Below are 12,279 nucleotides of genomic sequence, written 5' to 3'. Positions count from 1 at the left end.
TTCTTCCTTGAGTGGTCCTCTCCTCCTCGTGTGGTCCTCTTCTTCTTTGTGTAGTCCTCTTCTTCTTTGTATAGTCCTCCTCTTCCTTGTGTGGTCCTCTTCTTCATTGTGTGATCCTCCTCTTCAGTGTATGATCCTATTCTTTCTCAATTTGGCATCTGTCCATACCCGCTGTCACCTGAAAAATTGTCAGAAAACAGTTTAATTATTAAGCTCTTAGTACTTTAGTTGTACAATATTGAGATTTTAGATAAAAGGAGACTCATTCTACATCAGTTAAGATGAGCACATAAAATGGACCCCATGTGTGAAAGAGCAGAAACCATGGATTCAGTACATTTAATTTGTATTTTACCCTTTCTTCTACGACTGGCTGCTGTGGATCTCGGTTCCCTGGACTCCTCGTTGTGAGCGATGGAAGTGTCCTCTACCATGAGATCAAAACTTTTCTAACCATTATTCTGTTAATATACAGAGTCCAGAGGTCAAATGAGTGTCCTTATAAAGTGGACTAACTAAGAATAAAACATAGCAATCAAAAAATGTTACATATGCAGCTTGTTTCTTACTATTTTGGCCAATGTTGGCCTGTTGGTTTAGTGGATACCCTGTATCCTGGCAAAAGTCTCCTCTTCCTTGTGTGGTCCTCTTCTTCCTTGAGTGGTCCTCTCCTCCTCGTGTGGTCCTCTTCTTTTTTGTGTAGTCCTCTTCCTTGGGGGGTCCTCTTCTCCTTTGTGTGGTCCTCTTCCTTGGGGGGTCCTCTTCTTCATTGTGTGGTCCTCCATATGCAGCTTGTTTCTACCACTTATGTCAATGTTGGCTTGTCAACATAGTGGATACCCTGTATTCTGGTAATGGTCTCCTCATCATTGTGTGGTCATCCACAATTTGGCATCTTTCTATACCTGCTGTCATCTAAAAGTTTATTTTAGCTTTTGATACTTCAGTTGGTTAGATACTGAGATTCAAGATCAAAGAGAGCTCAGTTTACAACAGTTGAGATTAGCAGAAGAAATGGAATCAGTGATATATACTTTACCCTTTATTCAGTGGTTGGCTTCAGTTGATCACAACTCCCTGGACTCTTCTTCAAAAGTAGTGTTGTCTTTTTTTGTATGGGGACTGAGATTAACTATAATTCTGTTAATATACAGAGTCAAGAGTCAAACTAGTACCAGTCTTAAATAAAGTGAAAATATTAAATCAAAATCTAAATTGCAACAAACGCTGCTCGTTTCTTACGACTTTGGCCAATGTTGGCCTGTTGGCATAGTGGATACCTTGTATCCTGGCAATGGTCTCCTATTCCTTGTGTGGTATCTGCTGCCATCTGTCCATCCCTCCTTGTGCCCTTAATAATGGTAGAAACTAATACAGGATTAGTACAGTTCCAAAACAATTGAAAAAGTACCTTTTAATGCATCATTCTTAAACAAAAACATGTGACAATTACATATTTAGGAAAGACACAAACATTTGTAAATGAAAAGAGCAAAAAAGTTTATGTTAGTAATGTAAGTAAAAAAAGGGAAGGGGAGAGGAATACATGCAAAAGACAAAAATACAGCTCACCTTATCTCTGGCTTACAAGATCAAAATACAACCTTTCCTTGGGCTCATTGGGTACCACTGGCTCCATTCTGTCTAAATTACATTTGTAAAATGTTTATATAAACAAATAAATCTAATTTCTAAAATAAAATGTTTCAAGGTACTTTATATGTTAAACCCACAACAAATGAAATTTATTTTGTGTTTTTTCTAACCTAATTAACTATTAACACATACATTAACTTATACATTTTTATATGTAAAGAATTGCATCGTCATAGGCTGTTCCTTGGCAGTTGAAATAGAAATATTTAGTCTCAAAATTGGGAAAAATTAACTTTCTGGCATTGGGAATGGTACAATTTATCAATACCAGTTCTTAGCACTTCTTGAAAAAACTTAACAAGATAAATATTAATGAAATTTTCAAATTGATTAATGCTAAATCAGAAATATTTATTATCACTAATATTGATGAATGCATTTATTGTTTAGTAAACATCATGGGGACTTCAAGTTTGAATGTAACATGACGTTTAACCCAATGAATTTTCAACAACCTTCTCAGAAAATAATTAGTTTACTTGTTATTGATTGACCCCTCCTTGAAATGATATTATGGACATATTTGCAATTTAGTTTTGAACTTTATTTTCTTATTCCCTGTGTTGTTAAAGAGTTGCAATAATTGAAGAACCTTTGTACCATTCTATGATGCCTGGAAATTTTGAACAACTCATCTGAATCAAATTTGTTAGGAAATATACCAGTTAAAAGTATAATTTTGTTTTCTTTTTATTAAAAAAACAAAAACAAAAACAAAACAAAAAAACACCAGGATTTTCATCACTGATATCTGTTCAAAACTCCTGTTAATGTGTGGTGATTTTTTTTTTTGTCCAAGAACGTGTAATGATATACTATGATTTTAAATCGAAAATTATCAGTGGGAAAGGTACATTGAAAGTAATGTACTTTTGTATGACCTTAAATTGAATACATATGGGTATCGAATTGCTTTTCACATATATATTTAAAAAAAGATATTTTTTACACTTAATTACCAAGTAAAATGTCTCTATGTCCAAGTAACCAAACAGCAGTTTTACTAACTGATACTTATACATCGATGTTTGACACTGGTTAACCAGGTGCTCAGTGACAACACTAGTACTAAGACTTAATCAAATGGCAAAGAAAAACAAACTTTCAGAGAGTCAAAGAAGAGTTTGCATCTTACCTTCACTTCTGGGTAAAAGTAAAGTTTGTCCTTTATCTTGGTTCTCTGCTTCAAGCAAAACTGATATCTCTAAAACCTGGGAACCAGGCAAGCCTAACCTTTTTCCTGTCAACACAAGATATGGAGTGGTCAACAAAACAGAAAGTTAAAATTATCAGACTTCATCTAATGAAAGTTATGAAATCTCTCAAAGTGAATGGAGTACAAAGAGCATGTACCTTACCCTCCTCTATAAGGAAGCTTGCAGTCAATCAATACTCATAACTCTTCTATAACATGAGAATCTACTCTTGAACATACATTGTAGGATCTAGGGTTGCCTGTTAACAATGTAGTCAGTAAATGTTATTTTAATCAAGTAATAAGAAAGAGTGATGCAACTAAAATACTAAAGGAAATGCAGCTTTTGCCTTACCTGTAGGATTAGCATCAGTCAATTTCAGCTCTACGTACTCTTGCTGGCAAGTGATGCACTCTGCTTAATCTTAGGATGGGTACTGTCTCTGAATGCTTCTGCAAAATACAAATTTAAGATCAAGAGAGGTTCATATCTACATCAAGTATGAAAGTGCACCATAAATGGAGTCTGCACAAGGAGAAAGAGAAGGTCTTTGTATCTTACCCTTTCTTCTATGGTTGGCTGCAGTTGATCCTAGCTTCCTTGATTCATTGCGACAATTAATTGAGTCTTTTTTGTAGGATCAAGGCTTGTCAAGTCAATAATCTGTTAACATAGAAATTCAAGGGGTCAAAAGAGTCCCTTATCTGAATCAACAGAAATCCAAAATACAATAAATATAGCTGGTTTCTTACCACTTTGGCCAATGTTGGCCTGTTCACATTATGGATACCCTGTATCCTGGCAATGGTCTCCTCTTCATTGTGTTTCTGGTTGCCATCTGTCCATCCTCCTCTGTACCCTTGGCAATGAAAGAAACTGATAAAAGATTAGTACAGTTCTAAAGCAATGAAAGAGAAAGGAGAAAAGATTATACCTATTTAAGGCTGCTTGACAAAGGTTCCATGTCTTGCTGCTTCAGATGGGCATTCTGTCAATTGAAATTCAAGAGGTTAAAGTGGGACTAAGTCTAGATAATTTTGAAAACGATTTAAAAATTAGAGGTACTGTGAACGTGGAGCTCATAAAAATGGTACAACCCCTCTTATATGTGTACTGTGGCAAATTCCATGTTTTGCTATGGAAATCCCCAATAATTTGCAAAACCAAAACGTAAAATAGTCTTAAAAATAATCTTTAAAATAGATTCTGTGGAAGTCTCAAATTTTATTCAATGGTTATAGGTAGAGTTGTGAATAAGAGATGGGTACTCCAAATATTAAAGATAGAAAAGCAGTGTCCACAATTACATATGGGAAACCCAATTATGTGTCAAATCAAAGGCATAATTGCACTTTGTAATATAAAGACTCTAAAAGTCTCACTGAATTTTATTCAGTGGATATTGGAGAAGTTGCAAATAAGAGATAGCTTCCTCAAAATGTAATGGATAGACAAAAGGAAGGACAGACAACCCTGTAATTCAGATAACCCTCACTTTTCAAGCTGGGGGGGGGGGGGGGGGTAAATAAGGAAATTTGCGTTAGAAGAAAAGAGAGAACCTTACCATATCTTTCAAGGTAGGCCTCAGTTTACACTCTTCTTCACTGCAGGGTCTAGGCAATCCAACCTCTTGCCCTGCTAAGGCAGAACAATAAATGCTTATATTACTGCAACTTTTTCTTATGAACACAATGTAAAAGAAATTAAGGAAGAGACAAACAAGAAGTAAACTTTGTATATTACCCTAGCATGGTTGGTTGTCGCAGTAAATCCTTCTGGTCTGGACTTTTTTCTGTCTAACTGGACAATGTAAAACTGGTGATGGTGGACAATCTAATACTCTAAAAAAATAAATGAAGGTCAATAAAAAAAGGAAGATTTCAGCAAATGAAAAAAAGATATAAAATCCCACACATTAACAGGTTGTTTTTCAAAAACAGATGCCCAGTCCATGATAAATTATTTAATGTTGGTACCCAAAGAAAGACCTAACAAGGAGAAGTCTTACCCTCACTTCTAGGTTAGGCCACTGTTCATCCTTACTCCTGGCACTCTAGTTGAATCATGACAGTCTGCTCTGAAACATGGTTTCCAGTATAACTCTCTACCTGTTCAAATAGAATGTGAAGAGGTAAACTCAGACATCATCAAGTGAAAAAAGTTTGAATCTCTCGGAGTGTATGGAGTAAATATTGTGACTTTACCCTTTTTAGATTTCTGTACTCTTGCTTACACTCATCTTAATCTTCGGATTGGCTACCACTTCTTTAGGATTGCTGCTGCTTGTCCCTGCTTCTGTAGGATTAAGTGCTGCTTGTCCCTGCTTCTGTAGGATTAAGTACTGCTTGTCCCTGCTTCTGTAGGATTAAGTGCTGCTTGTCCCTGCTTCTGTAGGATTAAGTGCTGCTTGTCCCTGCTTCTGTAGGATTAAGTGCTGCTTGTCCCTGCTTCAGTAGGATTATGGTTACTGTACTGCTTGTCCCTGCATCCATAAGATTAAATACTGTTTGTCCCTGCATCCATAAGATTAAATACTGCTTGTCCCTGCATCCATAAGATTAAATAATGCTTGTTCCTGCATCCGTAAGATTAAATACTGCTTGCCCATGCATCTGTAAGATTAAATACTGCTTGTCCCTGCATCTGTAAGAATAAATACTGCTTGTCCCTGCATCTGTAAGATAAAACACTACTTCTGTAAGGTTGGTTACTGCTTGTCCCTGCATCTGTAAGAATAAATACTGCTTGTCCCTGCATCTGTAACTTCAAATACGGCTTGTCCCTGCATCTGTAAGATTAAATACTGCTTGTCCTTGCATCTGTAACATTAAATACTGCTTGTCCCTGCATCTGTAACATTAAATACTGCTTGTCCATGCATCTGTAAGACAAAATACTGCTTATCACTGCTTTTGTAAGGTTGGCTACTGCTTGTCCCTGCATCTGTAAGATTAAATACTGCTTGTCCCTGCATCTGTAAGATTAAATACTGCTTGTCCATGCATCTGTAAGATTAAATACTGCTTGCCCATGCAACTGTAAGATTAAATACTGCTTGTCCCTGCATCTGTAAAATTAAATACTGCTTGTCCATGCATCTGTAAGACAAAATACTGCTTATCACTGCTTCTGTAAGGTTGGCTACTGTTTGTCCCTGCATCTGTAAGATTAAATACTGCTTGTCCATACATCTGTAAGATTAAATACTGCTTGTCCCTGCATCTGTAACATTCAATACTGCTTGTCCCTGCTTCTGTAAGATTAAATACTGCTTGTCCATGCATCTGTAACATTAAATACTGCTTGTCCCTGCATCTGTAAGATTAAAAACTGCTTGTCCATGCATCTGTAACATTAAATACTGCTTGTCCATGCATCTGTAAGATTAAAAACTGCTTGTCCATGCATCTGTAAGATTAAATACTGCTTGTCCCTGCATCTGTAAGATTAAATACTGCTTGTCCCTGCTTCTGTAAGGTTGGCTACTGCTTGTCCCTGCATCTGTAAGATTAAATACTGCTTGTCCATGCATCTGTAAGATTAAATACTGCTTGTTCCTGCTTCTGTAACATTAAATACTGCTTGTCCATGCATCTATAAGATTAAATACATATATATACATATATATACACAGTCAAACCTCGTAATCTCAAACTTAAAGGGACCAAATTTCAAAATATCTTAGGATTCCAAATATCTAGAGTAAAATACTGAAAGAATAGGGTAAAGACTTCCAAATCACTTAAACATATCCATGATTTTTGAGATATCAATGTTCGAGATGCCAAAGTTCAACTGTGTATTTAACTTTTTCTTAATTTTTTTTTGTTTTTTTTTTTTTGTATTTTTTTTGTATTTTTTTTTTTTTTTTTTTGTATTTTTTTGTATTTTTTTTTTTTTTTTTGTATTTTTTTTTTTTTTTTTTGTATTTTTTTGTATTTTTTTTTTTTTTTTGTATTTTTTTTTTTTTTTGGCATACATATATACATACTTTTTAAATATTTTCCTTATGTATAAGATGAACCCCAACACCATGATGTTGTATATACAACTAAACATCAATGAGTTGGTGCCCATCTCAAAGGGCCTCGCTCTTACTAAAGGATATTAGGATGAAAGGGCATTGCAAAGGACCTTGACATTTGACTTGCACCTTCAATCCAATGGCACTATGGTAGATGTATGAGATGAAGCTCAAGGAAACACAAAATAATGATCATGACAATAATTTCACACAGATGTCTGCTATGACCTTGAAACCTGACCCAAAACTTGGTTTAAAGCTTAAGTACACCATTAAACAAATTGGAACTCTATGGGTTGCTGAGTAAATATGAGCTGAATAGAGCCAGGGCTTAGTATAAAACAACACAAACCTCTTTGGATAAAAATCATATCCAACCATAAACCCTGGGAGATTTTATTATGTAAACAGAAATGTTGTTTACCACTGATCTTTGGTTTAAGGACTCTGCAAAGGTGAGAGAAATGTGCTCACTATGATAAAGATGACAAGACCTTGACTTCTGCCTAGAAGCTGTTCGCTACTTCACATCCTTTACCACTTGGCACTATATATAGGTGAAGTATAAGCCAGAAAGGGCTAAAATGAGAAAAAATATGCTCCAGATAAGGATTACATGCAGATGTGGTTTTTACTTTGACCTTTTACTTAGAAAAATGGTTCAAGGTAACTGCAGTTTAAACCAGATTGAGGCAAGGGGAGAGTATGTATTATGGGTAAACAATATCAGACAGACAGACAAACTGATCATTATCATAGCGGGCCCTAAATATTGAAAACAAAACCACTCACTTTACATCTACGTCTGGACAGAGATGCTGAGGCGAGGCGAGGGTTGTGGTGGACGTACAAACAGATGTGTGTGCAGATGAGACAATCAAACATTAATTAAACAATATTGAAAACAATAAACATTGGAATTTACACATTTACACATATACAAATACATGGAAAATACAATAAAAATGCACTTGTCAAAAAGGACATATACCAAAAATTGTAGAACACAGTACAAAATATGCCATAATTCAAATACTGCACAGAGAATTCTTTTTTATGAAAAAAAAAGAAAGCACTTAAATCTTATCTTTCTCCTGATCACATCTAAAATGTAGGTTAAATGCAGCATTCAATGACCATGCAGCAGATGCAACATTGTAAGAGGCAGCATGAGAGCCAGGAGACTATGCCAAAAATAGGCAATACAAGTGTAAAATGTAGGTCAGATGCAGCATCCAAAGTAAGCATCAGAGTCAACATCCAAACATATATGATAAAGAACAAGATCAGTTTGGAACTAAATCTAAATAATGAAAACAAACTGAACCATTGAAGCACGAAAAGTAGGTCAGCTTCAGTATCAGAGGAAGCATTCATAGAAGCATCAAGTACAAATTTGGTTTAATTATTGCTTATGAGAAGCTGAGGATAAATCTAAATGATAAGTTCATTAACCAAAGTAACTAAAGCATAAAAATACAGTTCATATGCATTAGCAAAGATATGCATCAAATGAACGGTTGATATGGTCTCTGACTGAAACAGACAGACAGGCATAGTGATAATAATATTATACATCAATTCATTAATACAGTAAAACTCAGTTTTAGCGAAGTTCTGGAGACCTGCGAATTTACTTCACTATATCCATAATTTGTTATATCCGTATAACGAATTACTTAGAGTATACAAAGTGAGTTCGCTTTTTTCATTCAAATATGTCTACCAAATGTATTTAACTTCCAGGAGACACAAAATCAGTTCACTATAACCGTAAATTTGCTTTATCCGAGTTCGTTATATTCGTACAATTTAAGAAGGAATTGTTATGAATTTTGCTGGGAATTAAAAAAAAATCGCTATATCCGTAAATTCATTATATCGGATATAATGAATTTATCCCTGTTCGTACTAAACGAGTTTTACTGTACTAGTGTTGAACAATATGGAAACTTTCAAAATTATCATCACTTATAATCAGTAGCTTTAAATTGATCAAGGATACAAATCGTCAGAACTTTCAAAAAAAAAAATTCATGGCTAGCGGATGCCGTGAGGAAACTGAAGGTAACTGAAGGAAACTGAAACTTTGTGTCCAATTTTTTTTGGGAAAACATGAACAAAACAAAGCATACAGAAATGTTCATTATGCAAAGCACACTACATTTCATTTTCTCAGCAATGTAATTCATAAAATTCCTAATGAAAGATTTGAATCGGTAAGCGTATGTCGATGGTCAACCAATTATCAGTGATAATCTTTTCTTTACTTATCATAACTTAATACAGTCATTAAATACATCAACCACATAGTATAATTAAACAAATAGTTATATCTCAGGGAAGGAACCTATAATTAAAGATAAGTAAATAAATAAAGAGTGAAAAGAAATGGATCCCCACCTTCAATCATAAACATTTAACTTTAACAGTAATCTTACTCCTAATGGAAAGATTTTATAAGGGAAATTTAATTATGAAATTTATTTCCTGAAATTGATACTGTTGTTTTAGACTTTATTTACAGAGAGAAGAAAAATGTCCTTTTTATTTTTACAAAAATTAACCTCTGAGCTTACTGACAAATTACAGATAACAGTGGAAAACTGAAATTACCAACGTATTTAACGATTACAAAATACTAATAATTACTTAAATCTTAGAAAAATAAATAATAAAGTGAAATTAAATCTCAGTTAAGCAATAAATAATCCAAATTTTAACTGAACTCGCGCAATCTTGGGGTTAAGAAAGGGAAATTTATAAGCTATGAATTATTTATGAAGTTTAGAATACAGGGAATCCATGAGATATACAAATTCACACAAACACATTGGTATAATATATCTATATACATTACAAATCAATAAAATTTTAACTTTAACATTGATCAAAGACACATCAGGGACATCTCAAGGTCATAACTAAAAATTACAGGTAAATGAATTAAAGGTAAATTAATGGAAATTATGCACATCACAATAGTAAGCCTAAATTAATTAAGTTAAATGTCTAATTCATATCTCCAAAAATTATTTCTGAAAATAAAGAAAGATTAAATTGAGAAAAAATTAGGAACTAGATTTGAATAATTAATTAATGGTAACAAATTTAAATTACTCTCATGAATGCAGTGGCTAAATAACGGTGTGTGCTTGAGTTGAGATATTTAACCACTAGCCTTCACGAGAAAATCGCGAGAGAGAATGGGGCCTCATTTTATCTTAATAATTAATTAGGTATTAAATCTAAAAATTTTACTAAGGACTGAAATAAAGAAAGGAAAAATCAGAATACTCGACTTTAGTCTAATTATAAAACAGAGGAAAGAAAGATAAGTTCTAACAATATGTTCTAATTAACCAAAATATTCAATGGACAAATGATTTATAAAGGACCCTTGAGATGCCCCCAAAAATATACAATGTATTTATATTACAATGTAACCTTGATCTTCAAAAATATTTCCATGTGTTTAAAAAAATTAGCTTTTACTTCCTAAAAAGTAATCCCAATTACAACTATAGCAACCCAATTACAACTATAGCAACCCAATTACAACTATAGCAGGGGTTCGAATCCCACTGTGGGACATGGAGACCAGTCCTTCGGATGAGACGGTATAAACCGAGGTCCCGTGTTGCAGTAGGTGCTGGCACGAAAAAGATCCCTCACTGCTCAATGGCCCTAAGTGCTGAGTATAGGTCAGAATTTGTAGCTCTCCACCAGCAAGTGTTGGCATCTCCATATGAGTGAAAAATTCTCGAGAGGGACATTAAACAATAAACAAACAAACAAACAACTACCGGTATAGCAGACCCGTGTAGAAAAGATTATAAGTCCTACTTAATAAACCAAATAAATACTTAGGTTTACAATCAACAAGGCCTATCTGAGATATACATAAAATGAATGCACAGTACAACATATAAAATACAAAATATCAAACAAAATACTGAACCCATCATGCACACACAGGAAGTAATAAAAATGGAAAAGAAACCCTCAATGAAAACTCTATAGATTTTACTTCTTTGCAGGAATTTAATGATTTTAGTTTCTCTTCTATGAAAATTTGAATAACTTTAATTTTAAAACCTGAAAAATTGAAATTGATGGAAAATAAATTTAACCCTATTTATCAATGAAAACAAGAAAGAGGGAATTAAAACTCAGTCTTAAGAAATGAATTTAAGCTTTAATTATAACTTTAATTAATGTCAATGCCTGTATGATGGCCGGTGATACTATGGTCAACTTTAAATGAACACAAAATCCAAAGGGAGATTGTAAAAATCAACCAAACCATTCAGTTTTTAGGAAAATTTAAAACTAATCACTAGTTACTGTAGTTTTAGTGAAATTCACAGCTGATCACTTAATTCTTGTTGTTTAAGGAAAATTTAAACCAAAATGCTTAGTTATTGTAAGTTTGAGAAAAAATTAAACCTAGTAACTCGATCAGTTTAACTTATTTTAGTCGCAGAAAAATTTAAACTTAATCACTAGTAATTGTATTTTAAGAAAATTCATAATTCAAATAACCTCTTGTTTAATTTCCTTAAGTTTTTAATTTTACTTTAGTTTAAGATTTGATTAAAATTAAAGAACAGGAGGAAAATGAAGCCCTTGGCCCTATTTATCAACTACCGGTAAATTAAACCTCAACATTTAGTTACTCTCCTGAATAACTACATCTAAATAACGGTGTGTGCTTGCATTGAGATATTTAGATGTAGTATCCAGGAGAAAATAAGGACAACTTTAAATTTATTTAAACTCAGTATGGTGTTACAAAATTAGAAAAAAAGGGGGAGGGTATATTTATGTTATTAACAAAAAGTTAATAATTCCTGAATTATTTATGTCTGAATGATATTGTGTATTGAGATTCCTAGATGGAAATTACAATATGACTTAGGAGAAAATCTAACTAACTCAAATCTTACTCAAGTTTTATCCTTTAAAAATTGAAATGAACGGAGAAAATTTAATAATATTTATAGTGAAAAAATTTAGGAAATTTAGAAAAAAAAATTACTCTTATTTAATATAAACATTAGTTTTAAACCTAACAGACTGAAGGAAAAAGGGGGAGATCAAAAAGAGGTGAGAATAGGGAAAAGAATACCAGTTACTAAAGAGACATCCACATTCCTAAACAAATGCTGCACCAACCCTCCTCCTAATGCTGCAAAGCCTCGCCTCACAGGTTCCCTCATGGGTGATGGCTGCTCAGGAGGGATCTCTGTCATCGGTGACCCAAGGCTAGAAAGCCGAGGATGACCCTCAACAACCTGGGGAGATGGCAGTTCCATCTCCTCAGTCTGCCCAGCCTCCTCCTCAACTAGAACCTGAGCAGGCTGAGGAGATGGCAGTGCCACCTCCACGGTCTGCTCAAGT

General features: G+C 33.9%; 2 long non-coding RNA genes across 2 annotated transcripts; both read right to left on the bottom strand.

The window, feature by feature from the left end:
• Positions 1-841: 841 nt before the first annotated feature.
• On the bottom strand, positions 842-1,442 carry LOC133173719 (uncharacterized). The gene is made up of 3 exons (XR_009719065.1): positions 1,243-1,442; positions 1,040-1,140; positions 842-915 (listed from the first exon to the last, which is right to left on the bottom strand). It is a non-coding gene; the product is annotated as an uncharacterized LOC133173719 (long non-coding RNA).
• A 2,976-nt stretch (positions 1,443-4,418) lies between these two features.
• On the bottom strand, positions 4,419-6,614 carry LOC133173358 (uncharacterized). Its single transcript, XR_009719031.1, has 4 exons — positions 5,057-6,614; positions 4,861-4,960; positions 4,596-4,693; positions 4,419-4,487 (listed from the first exon to the last, which is right to left on the bottom strand). It is a non-coding gene; the product is annotated as an uncharacterized LOC133173358 (long non-coding RNA).
• Positions 6,615-12,279: the final 5,665 nt, after the last annotated feature.

This window comes from Saccostrea echinata, unplaced genomic scaffold (assembly GCF_033153115.1).
Source record: "Saccostrea echinata isolate AGI-Se365-2 ecotype Australia unplaced genomic scaffold, CSIRO_AGI_Sech_v1 ptg000056l, whole genome shotgun sequence".
Taxonomy (NCBI): Eukaryota; Metazoa; Mollusca; class Bivalvia; order Ostreida; family Ostreidae; genus Saccostrea; species Saccostrea echinata.
The sequence above is the reverse complement of the archived record's forward strand: the minus strand, read 5'-3'. Positions and strand labels throughout refer to the sequence as shown.